Raw genomic sequence first — 9,646 nt, 5'->3', positions numbered from 1 at the left:
TGCATGATGACACACATGTGCAACATCTCCATCCTTCTCCCTGCTGAGTTCTAAAATATCAACTCAGTCTCAGAGGACAAAGGAGGATAAAGGAACACACTTGGAAGAGGGCAGGCAGGCAGGAGCTGACTGAGGGCAGATTGGGGTTGGTTGGGCAGGACCCCTATTTGCCCTAATGGACAAGTCTCCAATGAAGCACCAGAGCTATCTTTAAATTTGAGCTAATAAAGGGTGAACTGAGAAAGACACTCCATTTCACACACATACAACTCCCCCCCCCCCCAAAGAAGCAGCCCTGCACTGAGCTGGAAGGTGTCTAGCATCCATCCCTCGCCAGGGTCCTCAAACTTTTTCAGCAGGGGGCCAGTCCACTGTTCCTCAGACCTTGGGGGGGGATGAACAAGGGATGATGAGCGGTGCACAAAAGGGCTCCGGAGAGGGGCTGGCACCAACAAAGCCCGGCCCCCTTCTTCCTCTAGGCAGGGCAAGGAGAAGCCGGGAGGAGGGAGGGAGGAGGCACCACTGCTGTCGCCCTGTGAGGGAGAGGGAGGGAGAGGGAAAGAACATGTGTGTGGTGATCCACGCGCTGGCAATCCACACGGCAATTCCCAAACCGTCCGCGGGCTGGATTTAGAAGGCAATTGGGCCGGATCCAGCCCACGGGCCTTAGTATTCCAACCCATGCCTCAGTGAGTTTCATAACAAAGATTATTGAAACCTCAAAGAAGCAAAAGCTGTTTCTCAAGAATGGATGTGACCGTACAAACAAAATAATTTTCTTTTCAGATGTATGAGGTTTTAAAGAGTATTGGGGTGGGGGGATGTCATATCCTTAGTGTTGCCAAGACAGACTGAATATCAATAGTCAAATGGTGTAGAATGAAATGAAGGATAACTACAGTAAAATTTAAATGAGGCAAATCAGGAAAGGAATTTTCAATATGCCACAGAATGCAACCAAGATCTTGGATGCACCTAAAGTGGCTGTTTGGATCCTTCTTGTTGTGTTAGTCTAAAAACTTATTTTACATCTCATTATATAGGAAAGATCCTATAATAAGAAACTCAAGAACATCAGGCAGCATTTACTTTAGAGTTTTGAAGGTGACTTGCTTACATTATGTTGCCACTAAGGATGGGGAATAAATTCAATTCAGCTTGCATTTAAAGGTGAATCTATTAAATTCAAGTTTTCTGAATCAAAATGCAAACTGAATCCTTTGAATTTCGCACATCCAATTTGTGTGATGCAGTTCTCCAGTGTTTACAAAAAGTGGGAATAAAAATGAAGATATATGATCCTAAGATGAAGGGCAGTATAGAAATTTAATAAATAATAATATAATGGTGAAAATAACTTACAAGAATGCATTGTATATTAGGGGAAATTGCTCACAAAATGTGCACATTAGTCAAAACTGCATATAAACATCTATTTATTAGGAGAAACTTACTAAAATGCTGGTACAGTGGTACCTTGGTTTAAGAACAGCCCTGTTTACAAACTATTCAGTTTACGAACTCCACAAAACCGGAAGTAGTGTCCTGGTTTGCAAACTTTACCTCGGACTAATCCGAGGTAAACAGAAACCGAACGGTGGAAGGGCACCGGCTGCGGGAGGCCTCATTAGGGAAAGCATGCCTTGGTTTAAGAATGGTTTCGGTTTAAGAACGGACTTCCAGAACGGCTTAAGTTCGTAAACCAAGGTACCACTGTACATTTTCGTGAACTTGTACAGAGAGCCAGTGTGGTGTAGTGGTTAAGAGCGGTAATCACGTAATCTGGGGAACCGGGTTCGCGTCTCCGCTCCTCCACCTGCAGCTGCTGGGTGACCTTGGGCCAGTCTCCCTTCTCTGAAGTCTCTCAGCCCCACTCACCTCACAGAGTGTTTGTTGTGGGGGAGGAAGGGAAAGGAGATTGTTAGCCGCTTTGAGACTCCTGAAGGGGAGTGAAAGGCGGGATATCAAATCCAAACTCTTCTTCTTCTTCTTCTTCTTTTTAAAAAGTGAATTGCTGCAGAAATATGAACTGTATTTAAAATTGGCAAAAATGAGATACTGAGGGAACTGAAATTGACACAGCCGTCCATCCCCAGTTGTCACAGCTCTCTGAGGTAGGCGAGCATTATTGTCTCTCTATTGCATATTTAAGAATGGGTTTTGTGGCTGAGAAATCATCCAGGAAGTTCATAGCAGAGATTTGAACCCAAGTGCCCTTCACGGGGAACAAATGGACTGTTTTCCTGAGAGCAGAAGGCCTGCGGGTGTGATAGCAACACACTGATGCCTTTCCTGCTGTACTTGTGAGCCATGAATCCTGCACAAGGTGGCGGTAAGCCGGAAGGCAGTGAATCAAGCACAGCCTCCATTATTCAAGTTCTAACTTTTACTTTATTTTCTGTTCTTCAGATTCTAGCTGGTTGTTGTGTTTTGCCTAAATACAGCTTTAAAAATGCAGATGACATTTCACCTTTGGGTAAATACTAACCTTTGGGGTTATGATTATCCTATTATGATTGATATCAATGCCTATGACCTAAAACAGACTAAAAGCCAGAATATTAAAAAAATTGTCCAATAGCACCTTAGAGACCAACTAAGTTTGTTCTGGGTATAAGCTTTCGTGTGCATGCACACTTTTTCAGACACCAAAAGCCAGAAGTTACTGGGTTTTGTGGAACAGTTTTCAAGAAATTTGAAGTTTTTTTTCAAGAAAACAAGGTTCTAATATCTTGCCTAACCAAAAGTAACTTGAGATGGGGATACAATTTGCTAAAGGGAGCTTATCCCACCTGCTCTTGAAAAAGCTACTGTTGTGAAAAAAATCCAAAATGTTTCCTTGGAGTGGTGACTTCTGATACCTGGAGCACTTTTTTCTTTTATTAAAATTGTTTGGGGGAACATTCATTTCTTACACTCCCCAAAGGACTGCTCTTTTAGGCTGTGTCAACACTGATGGATGAGCTAGATTTGCCCGGAGTGACGGGGTCACCTCCACCCCCACCCTTTAACCATCTGAAAGCAGACTAGATGGGGAACTTCCTTGGAGAACTGCTCGTCCTGCTGCTTTTCTCCACTTCAGGAGTCGCTGAGGTGATGGACGCCCAATGCGGAGCCACAGCACAGTTGCCTTCTACCAGCTAAGACACCAACTGGTAGGAATCAGGGCAGGAGCAGCCCATTACTTGGAGCCACAAATGGCTGCCTTCTCTGTGAGGGGAGACTTTGGGCTCACAGGAGACTTGGATTATTTTAAAAGGCACTAAAAGTCTGCTTGGGAGAAAAGAGTTTGGGAATTTCTGCCTTAGGCCAGCCACCAACCTATTTGCCACAAAACCATGTGAAATCACATTGCTCTTCTAAAGCAGCTCTTTCCATTCTTTAAAGATAGTTTTCTGGGAGTTAGCTTGAGCAAGGAGAGTATTTTTCATTTGTGTTTAATTGCTGTTCTCCCAGAAAGCTAGTTCAATTTGTCTCTCGTAGCCTAGCAGAAACACAGATTGTATATATAGCCTTTTAACGTATAACCTAAACATTGGCTTGTCTTCTAAAGATATGTAAGTCTTTAAGAGTCTCTGCCTTCTCTCTCTCAGGCAGACTCCTTTAAAATTAAAGCTCACCATCTTAATCTTCCTCCCACTTGGAAGCCTTGCTGCTGAGCTTACCAACCTCGTTACCAGTAACTGCCCTCAAGAGGCCTTGATGGCAGCATGATGTGCTGATATTAGCAGGATGGCACATAGCTCATTTCCATGCTCTGAATAGCCTCACCTGTATATTTCTGCAGGTCAAGAGGTTGTTAGAGGCTTAAAAGCAGGCCAGGCCAGTTTCCTCCCAATCAGTTGGCAACTCTACTTTGCATGTTGCACACAGACAAGTGCAGGGGAAATCCGTGAAGGCTGTGAAGTCAAGCAGCCAGAAAACACTGGATTAGAAGAAACCAAGCAAACAATTGCAAAGACTGAGAGTGGTGCTTGCAACACGGTCACATATCAGGGGACATACGAAGGAGCTGCCTTATTTCAGGTCAGACTATTTATCCATCTAGCACAGGTATCGGGAACCTGTGGCCCTCCAGATATGGCTGGACTCCAGCAAGGCCAGGGATGATGGGCTCTGTAGGTCCCCCACCCCTCCTCTAGGGTCTAGATTCTGGCCCAGGTATGGGGAACCTTTGGCCCATCAGATGTTGTTGACTGATAATTCCCATCATCCCTGGTCATTGACCATGATGGCTGGACTGATGGGAGTTGTAGTTCAACAGTTCTCTACACCTGTTCCAACCCACTTTCACATTATTTGCTCTTCGGTCCATAAAAAAATAAAAATTCAGAGGTATCACAGATAAAATCTGTGATCTATATGGAAAACATGTGTTCTGCTACTGAGCTACCACCCCTTCTCCTTTGACCTAACACCTATCATTTACTGCTGTTACATCTCCCAGCCTAAATCTACATGAACTAAGAAAGCCCCAGTACTTTAGTACAACTAAAACGAAATCCAGAGTTCCAGGATGAATCTTACACTCAGAGTTTGCCATTTTCTCAAAGCACAGCCCTTTTATAGATCATCATAAGGAAAATGAAAGCACAAATGATGTTTCACCTTAATCCTGTGGAAAGAGGTCACAATCCTGTAAGAACTCCCAGGTGGTGGTTCTATATCTTCTAGCCTTTTTCAGTGTGGATTCAACATCAGAGGCTTGACAACCATATGTCAGGAGTGCTCTGATGGTGTTTCCTGCTTGGCAGGGGGTTGGACTCGATGGCCCTTGTGGTCTATTCCAACTCTATGATTCTATGATCTTCATCTTCTAGCCTTTTTCAGTGTGGATTCGGAGAACCCTTTGGATCAGGGGTCCTCAAACTTTTTCAGCAGGGGGCTGGTCCACTGTCCCTCAGACCTTGTGGGGGGCCAGACTATATTCCCCCAAGGACTATCTTTTACCTATAAAGGTAAAAAGTTTAAAATAAGATCAGTGGAGGATAAAGAAAAATTTCTGAGAGACCACGGAGAAGACTTGCAAAAAGAAGGTGAAGAAGAGCTAAGAGCCCTAAGACCAGGAATACTAGACAAAGCACCACTACCTTTGGGACTGTTAGAGAAAGTGATACCACCGTCAGAACAAGAGGATCTATTGGGAGCAGTTGGAGGAGAAGTGATTTAAATACATCATGTCTCTGCAACTATTTAGCTGGAACATTCATAGACTGAATTCCCCGGAGAAAAGGAAAAAAGTCTTCCATTTATTGAAAAGAGAACAATTGGACCTGATTTGTTTACAGGAAACACATGTGATAAGGCTACATAGGAAAATTCTGATTAATAAAAGACTGGGCCAAGAGTTTATTTCATCGGACAAGGTTAAAAAGCAAGGAGTAGTTATTTATGCAAAAGAGAGCCTATCACCGAAATTTGTTTTTAAAGATGATCAAGGAAGATTTGTAGCAATTGAAATTCAAACACAAGGAGAAAATTTTTTGATAGTAGGAGTATATGCACCGAACGAGGGGAAATCTGAATTCTTTAAGAAGTTGCATGAGACTTTGCTGGATTACATGGACTATAACATTATTTTGATGGGAGATATGAATGGAGTGGTATCCACAAACATGGACAAGTCGCAGAGACAGGTAGTTACTAAAGATGGCAGACTACCAAAAACTTTTTTTGAACTGACTGACAATATGGACTTGATTGACACTTGGAGAACTAGGAATCCCTTGGGTAGAGAGGGAACCTTCTTTTCTGAAGCCAAAATGACATGGACAAGAATTGACCAAATCTGGATAACTAGAGGACTGGCACCTAAGATTCGAAAAGTAGAGATCTGCCCTAAAACGTGCTCCGACCATAATGCCGTGAAAATGGAGATGAAATTAACACCAACCGGTTCCTTCAGATGGAGGATGAATGACACCTTGTTTAGAGATCAAGAGGTTATTAAGAAGGCCCAAAAAACTTTGAGAGACTATTTTGAGATAAATTTGAACACCACCATTGAAAAAAGAGTAATCTGGGACGCAAGTAAAGCAGTTATGAGGGGGTTTCTGATTCAACAGAATTCAATAAAAAAGAGAGCTCAAAATGAGAAAAAAGAAAAAAAATAGGAAAAAATAAAAGAGGGTGAGAAGAAATTGAGAGTGAAACCAAATTCACAAGAGATTCTGAGAGATATAAAGTTATATCAAGTGCAATATATGAAGATGACGAATCAGGAAATTGAATGGAAAATTAAACAAATGAGACAAAGGACTTTTGAATCGGCTAATAAATGTGGGAAACTGTTAGCTTGGCAAATGAAAAAAAGACAAAAGCTTAACACTATTACCAATCTGGAAGTGGAAGGAAAGAACATTCAGAATCCAGTGGAAATTAGAAAATGTTTCCAGAGGTACTTCAAACAGTTATATACACAAGGGCCACAGAAAGAGTTTGATATAGACCAATTCTTAAAAACAAATGGATTACAAAAAATCTCTCAAGAAAACAAGACAATGCTGAATTATAAAATTACAGAACAGGAGGTAGAAGGTGCCATTATAGAATCATAGAGTTGGAAGAGACCACAAGGGCCATCGAGTCCAACCCCCTGCCAAGCAGGAAACACCATCAGAGCACTCCTGCCATATGGTTGTCAAGCCTCTGCTTAAAGACCTCCAAAGAAGGAGACTCCACCACACTCCTTGGTAGCAAATTCCACTGTCGAACAGCTCTTACTGTCAGGAAGTTCTTCCTAATGTTTAGGTGGACTCTTCTTTCTTGTAGTTTGGATCCATTGCTCCGTGTCCGCTTCTCTGGAGCAGCAGAAAACAACCTTTCTCCCTCCTCTATGTGACATCCTTTTATATATTTGAACATGGCTATCATATCACCCCTTAACCTCCTCTTCTACAGGCTAAACATGCCCAGCTCCCTTAGCCGTTCCTCATAAGGCATCGTTTCCAGGCCTTTGACCATTTTGGTTGCCCTCCTTTGGACACATAGAATCATAGAATCATAGAGTTGGAAGAGACCACAAGGGCCATCGAGTCCAACCCCCTGCCAAGCAGGAAACACCGTCAGAGCACTCCTGACATATGGATGTCAAGCCTCTGCTTAAAGACCTCCAAAGAAGGAGACTCCACCACACTCCTTGGCAGCAAATTCCACTGTCGAACAGCTCTTACTGTCAGGAAGTTCTTCCTAATGTTTAGGTGGAATCTTCTTTCTTGTAGTTTGAATCCATTGCTCCGTGTCCGCTTCTCTGGAGCAGCAGAAAACAACCTTTCTCCCTCCTCTATGTGACATCCTTTTATATATTTGAACATGGCTATCATATCACCCCTTAACCTCCTCTTCTCCAGGCTAAACATGCCCAGCTCCCTTAGCCGTTCCTCATAAGGCATCGTTTCCAGGCCTTTGACCATTTTGGTTGCCCTCCTCTGGACACGTTCCAGTTTGTCAGTGTCCTTCTTGAACTGTGGTGCCCAGAACTGGACACAGTTCCAAGGTCGCCTGCACATTCCCTGAGGACTGACTTTGCTGCTCGTCTTCATATACCTGATCGACTGTAATGAGGGAAAAACGTTCCAGTTTTCCAGGGGAAAACGTTCCAGACTGTAATGAGGGACAAACGTTCCAGTTTGTCAGTGTCCTTCTTGAACTGTGGTGCCCAGAACTGGACACAGTACTCCAGGTGAGGTCTGACCAGAGCAGAATACAGTGGCACTATTACTTCCCTTGATCTAGATGCTATACTCCTATTGATGCAGCCCAGAATTGCATTGGCTTTTTTAGCTGCCGCGTCACACTGTTGGCTCATGTCAAGTTTGTGGTCAACTAAGACTCCTAGATCCTTTTCACATGTACTGCTCTCAAGCCAGGTGTCCCCCATCTTGTATTTGTGCCTCTCATTTTTTTTTTTTGCCCAAGTGCAATACTTTACATTTCTCCCTGTTAAAGTTCATCTTGTTTGTTTTGGCCCAGTTCTCTAATCTGTCAAGGTCGTTTTGAAGTGTGATCCTGTCCTCTGGGGTGTTAGCCACCCCTCCCAGTTTGGTGTCATCTGCAAATTTGATCAGGATGCCCTTGAGTCCATCATCCAAGTCGTTGATAAAGATGTTGAATAAGACCGGGCCCAAGACAGAACCCTGTGGCACCCCATTAGTCATTCTTCTCCAGGATGAGGAGGAACCATTGATGAGCACCCTTTGGGTTCGGTCAGTCAGCCAGTTACAAATCCACTGAGTGGTAGCATAGTCAAGACCGCATTTTACCAGCTTCTTTACAAGAATATCATGGGGCACCTTGTCAAATGCCTTGCTGAAATCAAGGTAGGCTACATCCACTGCGTTCCCTTCATCTACCAGGCTTGTAATTCTGTCAAAAAACGAGATCAGGTTAGTCTGACATGACTTATTTTTCAGAAATCCATGCTGACTATTGGTGATCACAGCATTCCTTTCTAGGTGCTCACAGACTGTTTGCTTAATGATCTGCTCCAGAATCTTCCCTGGAGAAAATTCTATTCAGAATATGCAGTTGGGCAAATCTCCAGGGCCGGATGGTTTAACCTCAAAATACTACAGAACTTTGAAGGACTGGATAATTAAACCACTAAAGGAGGTTTGTAATGAAATTTTGGAGGGGTGAAAAGCGCCAGAGTCGTGGAAAGAAGCATATATTACACTTATACCGAAAACTGAGTCTGAAAAGACACAACTTAAGAACTACCGCCCCATATCCCTGCTTAATGTGGATTACAAAATTTTTGCTGACATTTTGGCCAAAAGATTAAAAAGAGTATTAGTGGAAGAGATTCACAAGGACCAAGCTGGTTTTCTCCCAGGCAGACACTTGTATGATAATACGAGGAACATAATTAACATTTTGGAGAAGTTGCAAGTGGACATCAACACTAAAGCAGTTTTAATTTTTGTGGATGCAGAGAAAGCCTTTGACAATATTTCTTGGAGTTTCATGAAGAAAAATCTTCAGGGGATGGGGGTTGGTCAAGGGTTTGAAAATGGTATAAGTGCAATTTACTCAGAACAAAAGGCCAAACTTATAGTTAACAATGTGGTGACAGAGGAATTTAAGATAGAGAAAGGGACACGACAAGGTTGCCCAATGTCCCCATTACTCTTTATTTCGGTCCTGGAGGTTTTACTAAATATGATCAGAAGGGACCATCTGATCAAAGGTATAAAGGTCGGAGCTAAACAATATAAACTGAAAGCTTTTGCAGATGATTTAGTATTGACATTACAGGAGCCAGAATCTAGTACTAAAAGAGTATTAGAAATGATTGAAGAATTTGGTCATGTGGCAGGATTTAAGTTGAACAAATCAAAAACTAAAGTTCTTGAGAAAAATTTAACACCAATTGAGAAAGAGAGGTTTCAGAATGAGACAGGTTTAACATTGGTTAAGAAAGTAAAATACCTGGGGATTAACATGACAGCTAAAAATGGGAATTTATTTAAAGACAACTATGAAAAATGCCTGTTGTCTTTGTCCATGGAGTTTTCTTGGCAAGGATACTGGAGTGGCTTGCCGGTTCCTCCTCCAGGTGGATCACGTTTGGTCAAAACTCTCCACTATGACCTGTTCATCTTGTGTGCCCTGCTCGGCATAGTTCATAGCTTCTCTGAGTTCTTCA

The sequence above is a fragment of the Podarcis muralis genome, chromosome 2, assembly GCF_964188315.1.
Source record: "Podarcis muralis chromosome 2, rPodMur119.hap1.1, whole genome shotgun sequence".
In the NCBI taxonomy this organism is placed as follows: Eukaryota; Metazoa; Chordata; class Lepidosauria; order Squamata; family Lacertidae; genus Podarcis; species Podarcis muralis.
The sequence above is the reverse complement of the archived record's forward strand: the minus strand, read 5'-3'. Positions refer to the sequence as shown.